We start from the raw sequence: 19,997 nt of genomic DNA, 5'->3' as shown, positions 1-19,997 counted from the left end.
ACATTTTCTATTAGTAGGTACAAACACAACTGCAGATGAATATGGACTGAATTATTTCAAGGCATTCCTTCAAAAGGGCATATTGGAAAAGGCAGGATTTGAGAGTCCTGCAATATTCCACTGCTAGACGATACTTCAATCTAAAGTGTCACTCTGTATAGGAACTGAGTCATCTGCACTACTGGAATAAGAATACCTTAGCTCTTATATGATAAATAATGATAATATATGATGTTACATATTATAATAAAATTTAAAATCAAAATCTTAAGACACTTGAACCAGAAATGAAAAGTTAAAACATCGTTTTGCTCTACTATATGGTTGAGAACCATTAACATCCATTGGCTTTTTAGGAAGACAAGGAGACCAGCATAGTGATATCCTACAGTCTCCTGATAGCTCTTACCCTTTATGCCCTTAAAAAAACCAAAGCTAGAACAGACATCACAAGATAGGTTGACTCAAAAAAACCTTGAAAACTACTGGTTCCCAACCTGAGTGCACTCAGTTGTCCCTTATCCCCAACTTTCTCTCTATAAAAAACAGGCTCTTCAATGTGCCCTTGAAAATTATTATTTTGATACCTTGAAAATAAATGAGCCATACTGACAGGACAGTGAAGCAGAAACTGTACCTCCTGCTTCTGTGCTGCACTGTATTTATAAACAAAATTTCATCATGAGCACCGTATACTTGCTGCTCATGCCATACCAGATAAAAATGAATAGTGATCATGTACCAAGACAACAGTTTAGAGGACATCAGAACCTCCAGTATGACTTGCTACAAGATCAGCTGTGTTTTTTAACGTGGGTTTGTTACTATTCACACTGTGTGCCCTTTCAGGGTATTAGCCATCAAAAAAAGTGTTCTTTTCGGTAATGCAGGACCGGTGCTGAGAGCTTCAGCATCAACGATTTCAGGATTGTAATACCTGTATATAGGGATTTAACACAATCTTGACATCAATATAAGTACAGCAACACCCACAGTGTTCCAATGATAACTGTCCATGGACATTTCCAGGAATTTAAAGATCAGTTGTGAGAATTTGAACTGAAATTTGATATAATGTCTAGAAGCAATATGCTGTACAAACTGTAACCTAGTTAGTTTGACCCTATGTAATTTCAGAGGTTATATTCTATAGCCATCTTTACATTTAGTAGGTACAGAGGACTCCCTGCTATCCTAAACAGTTTCTGATCAATCAGAATCTGCCCAAACCACAATGCAAAGTGTAGCATGTGAGATGTACCTGAAACATTTATATATATTTATGCACGGTGATTCTTAATTCTTTAAAACAAAGCCATGTTTATTAGATTTTTGTACTGCTGAATCATGATGTGAAAAGTTCTCAGCTGTCCAAGAAAGTATGTGTGCTCAAGTCCTAGTATGCTAAATACCATATAAGTATATAATGAGCCATACTCTCTAACATGAAGTTCATAATCTATATAGTCTAATCAATGATGAGATGCAATAAAGTCCTGGAGGAATGAAGGAGAAAAGAAAGTAAGATAAATAAAAGAACAGCTAAGAAACATTTGTGAAAAGACAGCGCAGTGGCTGTACTAAGTGATGGCATTACTATGAAATGTCATTAGATTCCACCCAAACTCAGCTTTTCCTTGTCTCTAAATGCAGCTTGGTTTTGTATATTGATTCATATCCATGCTCTTCTGAGGACAACGTGCATCCTGAAACTACAGAGACTTTCTGCACATTTATTCACCAAGGAGTAGGTGTCGACTTGTTTTCAGTTTCTTTAAGAATTCATATGTGTAAGTCCTTTAAGTATCATGACCACAGGAACACCTAGACGATATTCAGCATTTAGGAGGGAAATTTCAAGGAAATTATCACTTTTTTAAGTTTAGAGTTGTTTATTGGTAAAAAGTTTTGGAACCGAGTTGTGTTTTTCTTCTCCTGGGGACCTTCACTTAAAGCTACAGCAGTAATTTATTTTAAAAGCAAACACATGGAGATCCATGGAAAAGTAGAGGTATATTTAATATTTCTGTATATTTGTATCATTTAAAAAATGTTAAACAAGTCTTCTTAGCTTTGTTTCAGAAAAATGAAAGACAGGCAAATTGTTTTCTGAAGTGCAAATTATCCCCTTCTCTCTGACCACTTCAGCTCCCCACTGATCGCAAGCAGCCCTACAGCTAGCAGTGCCTGCTCTTCACCACCGAGACAGCCCTCTTGCTTCCTCAGCACACAGTGCATACCCTCTCCTTACCCAAACTTTTCAGGTACCCAAATGCAAAATGGAATTAGATAAAATTCATCCCTCACATCAGTGAAAATGGACTCCTTGGGAAGATAAATGTTTATTAATGATTAGTAGGCTTTGTAAAAAAAAATTTTCCCCCAAGAATCAATGACTGGGTTTATACACACCCCAAGGTAATGACTAGCACTAGAAGCTTCCCTCGGGCCTGTAGGTAAACTCCACTGATCAGAACCCCATCCCACCACGCTCCTTTGTGTCTCAGATTTAACAATACATACTGTGTTTGCAGCTACTATATAAACTAAGACGTGCACCCTTTCAGCATACATTTCACAAAGGCCGGGCAAACCACAGCAGAGTGCAGCATGGCTGCACTGTTCCATCAGTTCTACAACAGAGCAATGCTTCCCTGGGTTGTTATTGTATTATGTTCTGCAGAGAGCGTCTGATTTAGCATTCAATTTCAAATTAAAATAAGTAGATTAAATCAAGTATAAATAAAATTGTGAAACTGGAAAGTGAACTGCAAAGCGTATTTCTTAAAGTTTTTTCACTTATCTCAGCCTGGCTGTACCTGTTCCCAGCCCAGCAGCCAGATAAGATTTAATCTCCTTTTCAAGTGAATCCTGGAGGGACATAAATTATACCTAATTTGTAATAAATTACAGGAAACTGAGCAATAATTTAATACTGCATCATGAATCTTTATTCTTCAACAACTACTTTTTAAGAGAATGTTTTTACAGTCCTTGGAAACCAAAGTTGCTGCCTTAGCCACCCCACAACTGGATTTTAAAATTTTTCTGATGGAGTAAAAACAGTAGCCCAGTATACCTCAGCCTGATACAAACAGGTAGTAGCTATGCCGTTTTGCAGGCTGGCTGCTTTAGGAATAATAAGGCCAATCAGCAAGGCCTCAGACGAGCTGGCTTGTCTGATGTTCAGCAGTGTCAGAGGGAAGGGAGCTCAAGAAGCCTTGTCTTCCTCAAAGCATGGCTCACACCAGAGTCCCAGCAATTCATCAGCTGCAGAGCACTGCTGGGCTGCAAGTGCATGAAAGCCAGAAAGCAGGAAAAATATTAGTTCACCTCTTTTCATCCTACAAGCTGATGGAAAAAGAATTATCAGCAAGATGACGAACATGGAAAAACAGCTTTAAGAATATTTCAGTTTGTAAACAGGAAATATTTCCTTTTCCCCTCAGATGAGACAAAGATCTGGCAAAAAGTAACTTTGGCTCTGCAAATAAGGTCACACTTAGCACGGCAGGCATGGTATTCAGAGGTGCAGAGCACTAAACTCCAAGTCAGTAGGAGTGCAGACATTCAGCACCAATAAAAAGTTCTGAAAAAGTATCAACAAGGATGTTTATGATACCAGGTTCATGGGTTTTTTTTATGGGGAGAATGTTACTATAAGAACTTATTTCTGGGCTTCATGGAACTTACTTGATCAGTTCTGTAGTTCCACATTAGAAAATAGCTAACCTCTATGCTCCTGTCCCCCGTCCCCCCCCCCCCCCCAGATTGCTACCAAGAAAAATTAAGGTTAGCGACATAGAGGTAAACAGCCTGGGGCTTCAACATTTTGACCTTACACAGTGCAGAGGAACTCTCCCTCATGAGATAAAACCAACACAATTTGCACTGAAAATAGGTGAGGATGATGAGGCTCAGGTCTTTGAGGATTTAGTCACAGGTCTCCAGAGTGAAGAAATACTGAAGTTTTACCTTTTATATTTTCCTGTGCTACATTTCAGTGGTGGCAAATCACTTATCTAACAGTGCTTTTCCCACCAAAAGGTCATGTACCAATTCACGTTTCAAAAAGTTCATGTTCTTTTTTTACGTCCCATTATTAGGATAATCTTCTTTAATATAGTTAACTACCATATGTGTATGACCTTCATTAAGGGTACTAGTCCATGAAGAGATTTCTATTCAGTGCATAGATCATAAGACAATGAAATGTCAATGCTCATTTTTCAAGAAAGCCAGTCTTTTATAATACAGCCAAACAGTGCTCTATATACAACGGAATACTCTTCTCATTATCTTCGTATGAAGGACACTGACATCTTCTCATTTTTCTCCGTGACATGAATCCCAACACCAGAAAATTCTAAAAACTCTCCTACATATAGTCATCCTTTGATGAAGCACTTCCTTTGAAGCTCTGTTCTGTGACTGCTTTTGGCTTGTGTTTAATTTGGCATAATTATACTATGTATTATATTTATGTATGTGAATAATCTCACTTAAAGTCAATGAGCCAACTCAAATGTTCTCTGCACTTGGGATCAAACCCCTGATTTTACAGAATAGAGATAATTTTGCCCTCACTTAAGAGTTGCACTTGTGAAACCGGGGCCAGAAGCAACCCTCAAAAGGTTTAAAATAATTACACATCATTTTCTGAAAAGCCTGTACCATAAATAAAAACTGGATACTAATAAATTAATTTTTATTCTCCTGTCTTTCCTTCAGAACTGGAAGTCACTTTTTATGGAGCCTTTTTTTCCATAACAAAACATTTAGATGTTCAAATGATCTGCAAGGAATTTTCAGTTGTGCCCACATCTCTTCTCTTGCACTGACTTGCACCTTGGCCCACTGATTTCAATAAGAGCCTCTAAATATTAGAAGCCTTCCCAGAAAGACATTTCAATTAGGTTTAGGGGGAAGTTTTATACAATTATGGAGTGCCTTAATGTTTTTTTTTAGTTAATCTTTCTTTCTTGCTGTCATTTTTTAGATGGGAGTATTAAATAGTTTCACTTGTGACGAAACTGCTAGATCCTTTACCTTAGCCTAGAAATTGTTCAAGTTTTGTTTCATTCTTGTCATAATTTCAAGTGTTCTTCAAGTACCTGCATCTTCCAGCCAGGTAGAATCTAAATTTCAGAACAAGCAGATAATAGCCCAAAATTTTTATTATCAAGAACATTTATTTTTCCTCTGCAGATCAAAAAGGACCTGAAAATTATGTCACCTCAATTACTTTTTTCCTTGCAGATTATTCCTGAAATGAAGGATAGAGCATGACACAAGAAAAGCAAGCAAATAAATAAAACCTTAGAATATTTGCATTTTATTCTACTAGTTGTACGTATTATCTTGAAAAACAATGAGAGTTCATTGCACAGCTGCTACATTTCCATAGACTCATCTGCTTCCTGTTAACAGCTTTTGTAGTGCAACAGTAATGAAGTAAAAGCATTGATGTTCACAGACGAACTGGATATGGAGTGCCCCTTTCATGCAAAAATGATATTCAATAATGAAGAAACATATTCATTTTTTAAAACCTTTGATATTTATTGTATGTATCATTCTTGTTAACATTAGCCAGTATAATTTTCAGATATAGAGTCACTGTCATATTTCAGAATTACCTTTAAACTGCAGTATTATGTACCTCCTTTTATACAGCGTTGTATATTCTGTACTGCTATTTAGCAGCCATTCTCATCACAAAGGCTGATCTTGAGCATTTTAATTACATGGTATCAACTGGGCAATAACAGAACTATTTGATATTTAACTGCAGGTGCCAAGTGGCATCTTGGTTCCTTGGAATCCAAACTTGCTCTATAATTTAGAGATGCTTAGTTTGCAAAGAAGATACACAACATAAGTAGTAGCTCTCAACTGCAAATTACATGAGGTTTTCCTAACGTCTGGCATATTATTACATTGCCAACTTTGCACTAACTAACCATGAAAGCTGAGATTTGTGCATTAATGAAAATATAATTTCAAATATTTTCTAATAGTGGAAGATACAGACAAAGCAAGCTGTGTTAAAAGGTTGTACAGGAAAAAGAAGGGGAACATTTTTCCAGGAACATAAAAAACCCCAGCAACAAAAGATCTACTTTTCATGAGACTATGATGGCACGGGTTCATTCCTTGAGTGTGTGAACAAAGATGGGAAGCCAGTGAGACCAATGCAGAGCTTTGTACCCCCTCACAGACAATAAAGGAATTCCTCCACCATAATGCCACCTGGGAAAGAAACCTCTCTGGCCTCAACTTAGGTGGATACCTATTTGGAAGCAGGTTGCATCCTTGTAAGAGTTTCTTCTGAAGACCCCTGGAGGAGGATTTTGCCATCCTCAGTCAAACCACATTTCTCAGGTGTTTCCCTCAGCTGCATGATTTTCAGTACAGGCCAGCACTGTCAAAAGACAATGTCCAACAGCCCAGTGTCGCTAGTGCAAGAGAAAGAACACTGATTCAAGTGTTACCATCTTTGTGGTCTGTCCACGGCAGTTTATACCCTAAGCTTTTACTTCTCCATAAATAGGAAACACACATTGCCAAAAGATACTTTCACAGATTGTGACTCCTTTTTAGAGATTTGAAAACTTCACGATTCCAACTATGCCCACTCCATTCTTCTTTTACGAGACAGGGTAGCAATTTTCTTGGGAAATATTTTTTTTAAATTTTGCTTTCTATAGGAGAATTTCAATGTGTGGTTTTTTTTTTTTTACATTATTACTGGCCACATCTACAGAGTAGACATGACCTGGTTTCTCTAGCACTCCGTCAAAAAACTCCCACACATGATGTATTTAGAATTCAATCCCTGTTGTACAAAAGGAAATGTTTTTAAACAGAGGGTTGTTTTGTTGTGTTTTGGTTTTAGTTGGTTGTTTTGTTGGTTTTGGGTTTGTTTGTTTGTTTGTTTTTTTTTGCTGTGTGTCTGCATTGTTCATAGCATGATGGAGCCCCGAACTGTGGTTGTGATGTGTTTAATACAAATTTATCAATAATAAATACTGATGGAGTACTGAGTTGCCCACACTATACCTCATATTTGGCATTCTAAACAAGGTCTGTATGTCAAGTGGATTTGTTTCACTTACATAGAGAAAAGGTGTAAAGATTACTTCACACCAGCATGGGGAGCATAGGAACAAAAAAACAGTTCTACTGTCAGCCAGATGGCTGAGATCTGAAGTAACTTAAACCAGAAACATGCTGTGGGCTGCGGTATGCACACTAGAAATGTATGCCAATTCATTTCATTCAAGAGGAAGCTTGAAAAACATGCAGCTGGAAAAGATGCTTTAGACAAGCTAAGGGGAAGAAACATTACCCCAAACCTGTGAAATGCTATCTGGCTGCATGTTTTTATTTGTTATCCACCTCTTATACGCAAAAGAATAATCAGAAAGGCTTGGACACTCATTTGAAATGCTGAGCAGCACAGTACATGCCAGTGTGGCAGTACCATTCACTATACATTGTCTCAAAGGCTGCTGCAGACCTTTGCCAGGGTACACTTTACTACAATCTATACTGGAGGCTTGGTGCTCAAACTAAATTTTTACATTTTATTTGGTACCCTTTGGGATTAACAGCTTTTGTCTTTTAAAAACACCAGCTATTTACACAATTTAAATAAATGGGAGAAGGGCAGTCTGGATTATAGGCTCTGCAATAGCTCTGCCATCTGGCTCAGTTCCAGGCACGTTTAGATACCACTATTCAATTTGATTTTGCACTCAAATAAAGCCAATTTTACTTAGCTTGAGACATAGCCTGGTAGCAAGAAAGTTTAGAGAATCATTATGTGTAACAATGCTACGAACACATCCATGCTGCAAGACGGAAATCGGATTTGCTCAATATACAGGCACTGGCTTGTTCCTCTGGACATGGGCAAACGTCTTTATGGTACTGCTGGAAGGAAAACACTCACTTACCACAAAAAGCCTCAGTGGTATTGTCAGGGGCCAAGAAACACAGCCAGATGTTGTGACATAAGTTGCAGCGTTACATGTCCACTCTTGCAGAACTCAGTGATACAAACTCCAGATTTTTACTAACATTTTTAGAAAAGAGCTGCCAAGGTACATAGATACTTCAATACACACAAGGAAGCTGATATTTGCCAAATGCTCCAGTTACAGGACATCACAATAAGCTTTATTACTTATTATGAAACATCGATTCCTCATTAAAACACGTTACTTCGTAATTTAAATAAGACACACTCAATGTCAGAGTCCTAAGCACTCACTGGCCATTATTGGTTAAGCTTCTGGAGAGCCAAACATCTTAGAAAATTTCACCACTTCTTTATCAATGACAATTTTTTGGTTTAGACATCCAGCTAAAAATCATGGGCTTATTTCTACAAATAACGTTTCTTAACTGAAGCGGAAATGTAAGTTTCTGAACAAAAATAATATTCCCATAGAAAAAAGAAAAATTAGTCTTGCTACTTTTTTCCCTGTAAGTAACTCATTATTTGTTTTCATTATTTTTTGCTAGAAGGAAAAGTCATTCAAAGGTGGAATAAGACAGAAAAACATTGCTACTCCAAACAGTGAAAAAATATCCAAAACTCTCTGAAAACGAACTGGCATCACAAAGAAGTATTATGCACCTCATAGTCTCATAGAGTTGACAATGAATAGAATGGTTCCAAAATTTTTCTTTTCTAGTAATAAAAAAGACCAGAGCAAGAATCAAAATGATGGCATGACTGACCAGAAAGAACTGGAAGATCAAGAACCAAGATGGGACCTACTTTGGTGTGAACTTCTAGTTGCTAATTTAGAGCATTTACAATCAGCTTTAACTGAGTACCATAACATTGACATAATTCATTAATCCCAAATGCTGACATTATTTAATGTTCTCTCCTGCAAGAAGCCTTTTTAACTTGAATTGTTTAGCTCAGTTCTTCAGGACTAGTAAGTTTTCTTACTTTCTCTATTTTTTTTTTCTTTAAATTCAGAGAGGTCAAATATCTAGAGAATATCTCTGTGGAAAAGGCATCTGTATTTCTGGAAAAACAAAAAACCAGAAGCAATAAATCTTTCTCTTTGTTCACAATCTCAACAGCCATCAACCTCTGATTACTATGTTAAAGATCTCTGTAGATCTGTACTTCTTCTGAACAGCCTTTACTGAGACCAAACTTTTAGAGGCTTTTATAAATAGTGCAGCTGTGTAATTTTATTTCATTTTCAATAAAAATCAAACCACCTTCAGCTGACTCCCTGGACATACGGTATAGCCATCTATAATAAAAACAATTTGCCCCAATACAATGACTGGAATGGAGAGTTTGATGCTGGGAATGAATGGGTAAGTGGAAATAAATTATTTAGTAACCGGGACCCAAATTCAAATGGCTGCGATGCAGTCTTCACCTGGGAACGTGAAAAATATTTTTGAACAAGGCAGCCTTGGGGCAACAGTAAATGGAAATCAGATCTCAAATATGCATGGTTCTCTCTGATGGTAGCCTTTGAGCCCATGGACTTTGCCTTTGCATTAGCACTAAAGAAAAAACTAAATCATAGTGCTTCAAGCAATCTATATTTCGCCTTAAGAATAAGCAACCATAATCCTCCATATTCCTCAGTGTTGTAGGCTAGTAGTACTACATCAAAGACCCAGTAACAGCTAATTCCCTCTGTAACCTTATTGTTCCAACCAGACTATAAATTCTTTATAATTCTTTATAAGTCTTACGTAAGTCTTACATGAGGAAAACAGTTCTTTGTAATTCTTACACAAGTCTTCAGAATTGAGGAAGCTGGGAGCTGGAGAGTAAACTCTCATGGCATAGAAACCAAAACAGAAATGGAAGGAGCAGCAGGTGAGAACACCGGCTGGTGGTGCCGGTAATGCAAATGCAAAGAGCAGTCAGGAAAGAAGGCTTTGAAAAAAAATGCACTTACCTTGTATATAAAATGATAAATCTGGATTTTTCCAGTGACACAGCAACTTTCCAACTTTGTGCTGTTCTGCTTTTAAAAGCTGCACATTTAAAATCTTCCAAATTCCAAAACATCTCTGTTAGACTTAAGAAAGTAACATATTGGTGTAAGATGACTTATCCCAGGTCACAGATCTGCTCCCTGTTTTGTTTTTGTTTTTTTTTTTTTTAAATAATCTAATTGACTTTATGAAATCTGTGGTAAAAATTTGAATAAGAATACTCTACTCCTCAATTTTCCTTTCAATCTTCTTTCCCCTCGAAAAACATCTCATCTCAATTTGTCAGTGAGGAAGCTCAGATTCAGGGTTCCTTCTCTAAAAGCTGCTTTTATTGTGCCTCAGCCAGCTACACTTCTGTAGCTGTCCTTCTACCTGCCTGTTACTCACCCATCTGTTGCTGGAAAGGGTAGGTGCAAAGTGGGCCCAGAGCACTTGTATCTAGAATCAACTTTTCAGTAGAATCCAGACAGTAATATAAAGTTATGAGATGGACAAAAAAAAAATTGAAAACATTTCTTAAAAGGAAATGTCAGCGGATTTCCTGAAAACCACCAGTAGCTTCTGACATCTCATGCCCTCTGCTCATCTCAAACTCAAACCAACATATTTATTACAAAAAACAACGTATTTTGAAAATACAAGCCTGTAGGAACTAGTCCCTGTTTACAGCACCGCTCTGTGGCAACAAGAGGGTTGTCTTAAGATTAAAAATATTACTGGACAGAGTAACACAATACGGATAACTTTCATATAAATTTACTGTCTTAACACACTTCGGTAAGAAAGATCTTAAACAAGGAAGCATTCTCCAAAATGCAGCTTTTCCTACAAAAATGTATTTTGCAAAACTAGAAGAAACATATCTCTTGTACATTATAAAAGCAGCTCCAGCTCTGAAAACCACAGCAGCAGAACAAAAACAAATATCAAATTGGAGTAGTTTAAAATTATAAACAACAAATACTCACAAAAAGTCTACAAGCAGCCAAGCTAAAAAGCTCTTTAAAACGTAAAGGTCTGATGCTCCTCAGCAAAGGTTGAGGAATATGTGCAGGAATACATACCTGTGCTATAAGACAAGCTCTTAGTTTAAAGATGATTTCTGAAGTGCTAATCCCTTAAAACACCTGGCTTTAAAACAGCATGGAAGTCTTTTCAGAGAGGCCAATGTTCCTTAAGTTGGCCCCCTCCTAGGTTCCTCTAGTTCTGAAAGGTCTAGAAATTTCAGCATTTGAGAATTTTATGTCATCAGTATTTTCTCATTCTAAAAGATTAATTGGAAAATACTTGTACTTTCAAACTATTTTCCACTCTGATTTTTAATCTTCTACTGGTGTGCACAGGAAGGCAGAAAAATAGCTTTCTCCTTTGACTCACCTTGAACAAGTGGCCAAGCCCATCAAAGTTACTGCTTACTGAATGATTTATAGGGTTAATTCTCCTTCAAAGTAGGTATTTTACCTGTAACTCCTGTATTGAATTTTTCATAAGTGATCCTACAACATTTTGTTGGTAAGTTCAGTGAACTTAGGTCTGGAACTGGTATTTGTAATGTCATAAATCTACATGTAGGTACATACTCTTTAAAACCCATTAATAAAAAATAACAATAGTAGAAAGGTGCACCCACAATAAACCCAAATTTACTTAGAGAAAAACATTTACTTTCTAACTCTTCAAAGCTCCAGCCTTTGGACCACCACTCAGTAGGGCCAAGCCTCTCCCCTTGGCATTTTTATATCTGATTAAAGGATAAACATGGAGAAAATCAGAGAATTTTTTAGTATCTTTTTTATTATCAAAAGAATTTTATCTATAACCAGTACAATGCCATCCATTGACTGCATCCAAGAAGCATGTCAAAGAGCAACACAAAAGGAAAATGAACCACTGCTGGAGGTAGGACGCCTGTTTCACAACCTCAGAAAAGTCAGAACAGTGGCTAGGAAGAACACTATTTTCCAGGTGCCAGAGAGAGTAACAAATGGATTTGATAAACTTGACAGCCTGACAAAAAAAAATTGTAAGTATGTAAAGAGATGAGTTTAGTTCAGGAAAGGAAGAGCAGGTTGACAGAAATTTCCACTAAGAAGAAAGCTAGCGAATGTTTATCACAACATGAAAGAAAAAAGTCTTATAAAATAGGAAATAAAGTTGATTTTATAGTTTTATCTTCTCTTTATCTGCAGTGTACCCCAAGTCAAATAAATAGTACATTTATAAGCTATTTTTGAACTACTGATTGCATAATACTTCAAGTTATGCATCACATGTACTATAGGTGCAAGAAGAAAATGGCTCAGTCTATGGGCTTGCCTTGTTCCCATGAAGAAGCACACAGTACCCAGGCCTGTGTCCCAGCACTCGGTTGCTGTCTCCTCTCAGCCTCGCGAGGGGAAAGAAGTCATGCCCTTCTTCCAAAAGGTGCTCTCAGGAGAACCAGAAGGCGTCTGAAGCAAGATGTGCAGTATGTAGTGTAAATGCATACATTCATCCAGAGACAGGAATCACTGCAGCCATGTCCGCCACTGCCCCTCCTGGCCTTCCTCCCGTCCCTGCACCGGCAGCAGAACAGCCTGCACTGCTCCAGCACAAGTTGACATCCTTTCCCCATCAAGGAAAGGGTGAGCTAGTAAATTACATGTGCTTAAAGCTATAGTAATTACCTGGTGAGCACTGTGACACTGTGGGGAATGCACTGCAATGGATGCTTTGCCACAGATCCTCTCACTGACCAGTCAAACACCAGCTGGAAGGGCAGAAGCAATGGTATAGTTGGGAATGGGTGTTGTCCTTCCTCACAAATCGTCAAATCATTTTCATCTCCTTCCCATGGCTCTTTCCTCCTACAGCTCTCATGAACAGATAAAAATGAAACACATGAAGATTTCTGGGTGGCATCTGCCCTGTCTCAGCTCATTTCCATATGCAGGAGACGGAGCACATTTTAAGAACCATTAAGAAATTGTTCTCAGTAACTCACCATGGATCACCAGTCTTACAAAATACTGCTGGCAGGAACATTGGGTCCACCTCGTCCCCGCAATGTAGTAAGTTCAGACTGAAGCACTAGTAGTGCCTGCCTGTCTGAGACCTCTCGCAGGGCATTAAAGGAATGTTCTTGTGTTCTCATCATTTAGGGACACACCCAACCAGCAGTCTGCATGCAAAACAAATTTTATGGCATCAGCTGGGTTCATGCAAACTGCAGGTCGTGCAAACAGGTTTTATTTTAAGATAAGTGTATGAAATCCATGAGTTTTCACATAGGCAAAATTCCCCAATAATAGCAAAGTGACTGAGTGGCACCCTTGTGATTTGATTTTTATTTCAAGGTCTCACTGACATTTATTTTTAGAACCTGCTTTCATTTCAAGTGCCACTGCTGCCATATAAAACTGAAGCACAGAACACACTGTTCATAACCACCTCATACAGAGTTTTATGTGTATACATAAATTTATCTGATTTCTGTTTAATTTTGCACAGGACTCTGGAGGTGGAGGTACAAAATATGGATCATTTACTTACCTTGTTTTGCCAGCTCATCTGCCTTCTTGATTATTATCCTGAGCCATGATGATAACTGGTGGAATGATTACTAGGAGTGTTTCAGTTCCTGTGAAAGACAGCTTTTTGCTCAAGGCTTACAAATGTGAAAATATGGGGAAAGGAGCTGAGTTATTACATATATATAATTCAGGTGCAATTTATATGTAACATAAAACACAGAAATTTTTAAAGTCATCTATGCTGATTTCCTGTTGAGAATCTTCCGATACAACCCACTACTTAGGCCAGCAGGACTTACGATACAATTAATTCTACACATACTAGGTCTTTCCTGGATCTAAAACCAGAAGAGGTATATTTATCATTAAATTCATCTTTAGGCATTTCTGTCCAGTGTAGGCAGCACTCAGATTCACAATGCTATAGGTTAATAATGTTGCTTGTACCTAAGTTGTACCTAATAACTTGGCCTTGATGTTTTACTTTCAGCGTATACATAAACTTGAGGTGTCATTGCTGGCATGGACATCTGGCCAACAGGTAGAGTAAGCAAGCACACAACCAGTGAATGATTTCTGAAGACAGGTTTAACATCACCCCTTCTTATTAACTAATCATTACAAAAGTGTAGGTAAAAATCATCTCTATCCACAACCGACTTACTCTACTTAGTATTCAAACAAAAATTAAACTACATATTGGCAGAGCTGGCTCACTTGACCAAGTCTGATTGCTTACTACAGAAAAGCATTTAGCTGAAGATACGCACAAAAAGACAGATGGTCTTGCAAGGTCTGCCAAGCCAATGGGTCTTACTATTAATAAATCAACGACAGAAGCTATCTGCCAGAATCCCTGGCAGACTACCTAGGCAGCCTTCAGCCCATGATGAAAGCATTGTTTAAACTTCTCTTTCTGCACAAATCCTCTTGCCCTGGTTTGAAAGCCTTCTATTTTTATTTTTTTTCTCTCTTTTTTTATTTTTTAATAAATTCTAAAGCCCTGAAAAAATGTTCATGCATCATAATGTTTACTGAAGAGTTGCACAATTCATGATCTTCCCTTTGGAAGCATTATTTTTGAGATTGTGGTCTTCATTAACGTAAGTTAGATGAGCTTCTGCTCTACATATCCAAATACTGATTTTTTTCTAAGCATTACTTGTACATCTTTAAGTTTCAAAGGCTATAAATAGGAAGAAAACGGACTGTTCAGTTTGGCATCAGCTGAAGAACAGAAGACAGCTGACTTTCCTTAACAGGAGTCATGGAAGATGCAATTTGCAAAGATGAAAAAATAAGCAGCTCAAAATCTAGGAAGTTAACAGCATTAAAAATTTTCCAGTTCAGGTATCTATAGAGCTTGTTCTATGAATCTCTGAAGAATGGTGTTGGAAATGGGTTTAATGTCTTGCAGCTGAATAACTCCTGGTTGTGTCAGATATTTGTTTTTTTCTCTCTTCCTTAGATAAGCCTGCTCAATTCACAGGCGTCACGGTGTTTGGAGAGAAAATCTCAAAGGAAAATATTTATATTTTCATAATACTGAGGATTTAAGTGCATAGTATGGAATATGCTATTGTTCATTTGAGATAGGCTTGAGGGTAAAGTGTAAAAAGCTTAGCAAGCAGCTAATTAAGAACTTTCTTTTGCACACTCCATTAACACTGGCCTGAATGCACATAATTTTAAAGTATTGCATGGATACTTTGTGGCCCCAAGGGGCTGACACAGGACTTCAAGAAGGGCGGTAGCCAGGGTGGAGCTAGCACCATTCTCTCCAGCTACTGGCTCTCACTCCTTCCACCTCCCCCTGCCTCCTCCCTCAAGGTACCAGGTTAGTCCCCAGTGCCACTTGCTCCAGACCAGCATCTCCTCCATTTTTTTATTCCTCTTTCCCAACAGAGCAAGGCCTGAGCTGGGTCCTGCCTTTAAGCAGGAAAGTAACAGTGTCGGATCAATCCTTGGAGAAAACTCTCCAAACACAACCGAAACATAACGAAGCATTACTAATAAAATCCCAGAATTATGACAGGTATATTAAAAATCAATAGTTTTGGTAAATGATGAGAGAACTTTTAAGTACCTTTCTTCATCACAGCTGAAGTAATGCTGACAATTGTCAGGACAGATTTATCTCCTTAGATATACAGTATGGATTAACTCTCAGGTACATTATCCATTTTCTTAGGTTATAAATTTTTTCCCATATCAGCAAAATTGATTGTATAACTACAAATGAAAATATAAAAAAATCTAACAAGTTGACTAACTTTGTCTAACAAGTCAACCTTTTTCTTTTTCACCTCAAGTTCGTTAATGGAGAGAAAGGCATGATGGGAAGGATGTATATGTGGAGTCGATGACGGTCTTGTAGAGGGTAATATGAGGACAACTGATGGACTCACTGGAACAAAATCCTCATCACAAATCTGTGAACAATTCTTGCCCTCCAAACTGAACTGACCTCAAGTCACCCTTTCATAAACATACAGTCATTCCCTGCAGCCACAGAGTTGATTTGCACAATCCTTGTGTCGGCAAGACGCCTCTGCGTCTTCCTCACGAGCAGCTCCAGAGCAGCCAGCAGAAACGCAGAAGCCCTGTGGTAAGTGCTGGCAGTCTCTTGGGTAACATTTACTTGACAGGTCCTAGCATCACATTTCTGTTGTTGCAGTAGAACAAGAGCGAGGTGCAAGCAGTGCTTTTGCTCCCTCAGCTGGATAAAGCTGCACTGCTTCTCCCTCGCTGTGCAAGTTAGAGAATATGCTGCAGATGAGAAAGCAGTAGCAATTGTGCCTTATACAATGAATCCATCATTGACCAACACTAAAAGTACCTCACAGTGAAGGCTGTATATCACTGAGTAATGACATACGTAGGAAAGAAAAACCTAGAGCTAAAATAGGAGAAACCACTAACACAATGGGTATATAAAATTCAGCACTGATCACATCCATTTGATTTTTTTAATTCAGTGTTCTGTTTCTGAAGCTTGTAGTAATTCTTCCTCTAGATCTACAGGCCAAGAGAAAAAGTCAACTGAATGACAAGACTCAAAACTGTTGATCAGAGATATTTCAGGTGACTGGGCAATGAAAATAAACAAAAGAATTTCACACCTCTACTTCACTTTGCCAGGAAAGAGACTGTTAGCCACACATGCCATGAAGAGTAATATTCATGATGAAATCAACATTGGCTAAAAGTAAAAAATTCACAGGAAACTGAGAAATCTGTATGTGCATACATGCACACAGGTAACATCATTGTAAATATATATATTTTGCCAGTAAAAGATGGTCAAGATATAAATTGATTCCAGTTAGCACTTGCAAGAAGCTAGATATTAATGTGATGAAATCATGCTTAACTAACCATAAAATTCATTTTAGCCTAGTTCTCACAACTGAAAACTGATCATCACAAAGCAAACTGCAAACTCATGAGCATATCTGAAAAATGGGTATGCAAATTTAAGATTTGATCCTCATAGCTGGATAACAAACAAATGGTACTGCAGACATACTTTCTAATCATACTGGTTTTCCAAGCACAGACCAGAGTCACCACTAATGTGGAATCTATCTGCAGTGCTTGTAGTTGGCGATTTAAGTTACCATTACTTATCCTGCCAAGACAAGTGGGTAAAGAATATATTTGTCTGTGAGCAATGAAGGGTCAAGAAATCCTAGACCTCTGAACCAAACACCTCATCCAGAGTCTGCTAGCAAAGCAACAGCAGCCAGAAGCTCACAATCATAGAGATTAGAGCTATAATGCCATATTCATTCATACCAGCTAATTCCCCTCAAAACTCAATATCCTTGCAAGCACTTTGCACAATTCCCTCTCACTATTTTTATTGTTCCAGCTTTTTACTTCACCTTTAGGGTCAAAAACACACTGAGGAGAAATGGCTTGGAACAGTAAAACCTATTTGTATCTTTATCTGCAGAGAACTATCTGCTCTCTCTTATAATCTCAGTTTATCAGAAAAATGGTAAGGAAAGGACAAATTATTTTCTCATAACATTTTCATCTTTTAAAATGATTGCTACAGCTCATATTTCTGAGCTGAACAAAAAAAAAAAAAAAATCAAAGTTCTTTTGAGAGAACATGAATTCTCCTGTGCTGATACCTTCTGTCCTTTCAATTAGTCATTTGGAAAAGAGATGAGGTGTAACTGCTTCAGACACTTCCAATCTTTCTGTATTTTGTTCAGGTTTGTGATTTATACATTTAATCTGGTTTTCACTTATTAATAACTTAATCTGCAATATATTATAGAAAACATAAGATGGTAGGATATGTCAGCAGGTATGTACCTTCAAAATGAAGGGACCTGGTGACCTAGAATATCTAACAAATTTGTTATTCAAACAATGCAGATATGTTAAAATTACAGAAAAATAAACTGAATGGAGGCTCTTAAGGCAAGCATCACAAAATTAAGAAAAGAGTGGTGGGAAACTTCTAGCTTTGATCTGAGTCAATCCTCATAAAAACAAAGATGCAATTCTCAGACAAAACCAAAGACACAATTCTAAGCGTAATTTTGCATTTCAGAAGAGTCTTCTGAAAAATCAACATAACATCTGAAATCACTAATGAATGCACATGCTTGATTTCTGAGAGCAAGAAAGTTAGAATTGGTACCCAAGGAGTACAACAAAGAATCACCGCTTCTTGAGTTGAAATATAGGATCAATTAACCCACAACAAACTGCTGAATACAAACATGTTACTAGCTTCAGATTAACAACAACAAAAATCATTCATCTCTAACAAGAGTTGCTGGTTAGTTCTCTCCAAAAGCAACGATATGAAGGAATGAGAGCTAGTGTTTTCCAGGTTTATTTTTCGGGGAAAAGAAGTTAAGCGTTGCAACTAAATTCTTCAAGGATCACATAAGCTTCAGATGTGTTGATGGTCAGGTGCGTGTAGAGAAAGCACCAGTCTTGGCAACAGACAACTTCCCACTACCAGTCTGTATTTGGGAGCAAAAGCGGGGATAGGGAGAAAGAGTGACTCCTGGATACAGGAACAGGGGCAGATTCAGCCCCAGAAAAGAAATTGCCTTTGAGAAGTAAGGAAGCGAACAGGAAACCTAACTGTAAACAGTGTTTCTCTCTCTATGTACCCAGCACATTAGCCTCCCAACCACCCTAGAGTGCTAGCAAAATTGTGCACAGTGATAGCAAAGCAGGAAAAGTCCTGTTTATTCTGTATTTTTGACAAGCACTGCCTCCCAGATGTAATTTCAGCACCAGAGGAAGCTCCTGTGCCAACCACATGCCCCCACCCAAGAGCCAGTCTCCCTCCTCCACTTCTGGGCAGGCTGCTCTGGGAGATCTCCCTTGCACCAAAGCCATCAGCCTTCACTGCTCCCATGAACAGCAACACAGCACCTGGAGGAAGGGCAGTCAGGCTGGGACGTTAGCTATCTCAGCAGGAGCAGGAAAATCTCCCAAGCTTTGGGACTGCTCCTTAAGCTACACTGATCCAGAGAGGAAAATTTAGAAGAGACATTGAAAACATGGGAGCAACAAAACCCCAGCTGGGATCTGTCCCACCCCACACTTTCCTGCTCCCTCCCTTGTACCAGCAGTGCTGCAGGAGCAACACCATTTGCAAAACCACCAAAATCATAGACCAATTAAGGGAGCTTCCAGCTGAACCAGGGTACGCCAGGATCAGCCTGGCTCTTTTCCCATGCCTTCCAGCTTTATGAACTCTGTTTCTGAGACAACTGCATTGCCACCCCCACAATTTCTCCCTCCATTCCCTCATGCACAGCCCCATCTTCAACATAAAGAACCCAAAGTATTCATAAGAAGGTGCACCATCTGCAGTGATAATTTCTGTAACATCTAGATTTAATTTGGCAGTCTCACACCCACCTGTTCTTTGCCAGCTGCAAACCAGAATGGGTTTCACAGAATATGATGAGAGCCCAGCAGCCCAAATGAATACAGGGAAATATAGTGGATTCACCTCTGGCCTGTACAATTCTTGTTCCTCAAATTACTCTCATATAATGTTCTGACTTCAAATAAAGCAGATGATAGTAGAAAAGCATTTTATCTCTGTAATGATTTTTTTTGCTTCAGAAAAAATGATGAGAAACAGCACTTGTGCACCCTTTGTGGCTTTCCTGGAAAGTTTCAGTGCTAAATCCTGAGTCCTGCTGACCTAAACTGGTCTGTCAAAGAAAAAAAATGTTCGTCACTCAGCTCTCATATTCCAAAAAAGCACAAGGTTCTACTTAATGATCTTTAAGTGGTTTAGGAAATGCACCCAGACAAAGATCCCAAAGTTTGGATGCTTACCTAAAATTCAACATGATCAAAGTGGCTTGCAAAACAGGACTGATTTCCCACCAGAATTTGCTATAACAAAAATTCTTTTATTCTGTCTTGACTTAGACACAACATACAAATTTCTGCCTTCTCCTATCCCACATTAACTGGACCAAAGTATCACACCTA

Source organism: Platalea leucorodia, assembly GCF_965183815.1.
Source record: "Platalea leucorodia genome assembly, chromosome: Z".
Lineage (NCBI taxonomy): Eukaryota > Metazoa > Chordata > Aves > Pelecaniformes > Threskiornithidae > Platalea > Platalea leucorodia.
Note: the sequence above shows the minus strand (reverse complement) of the source record.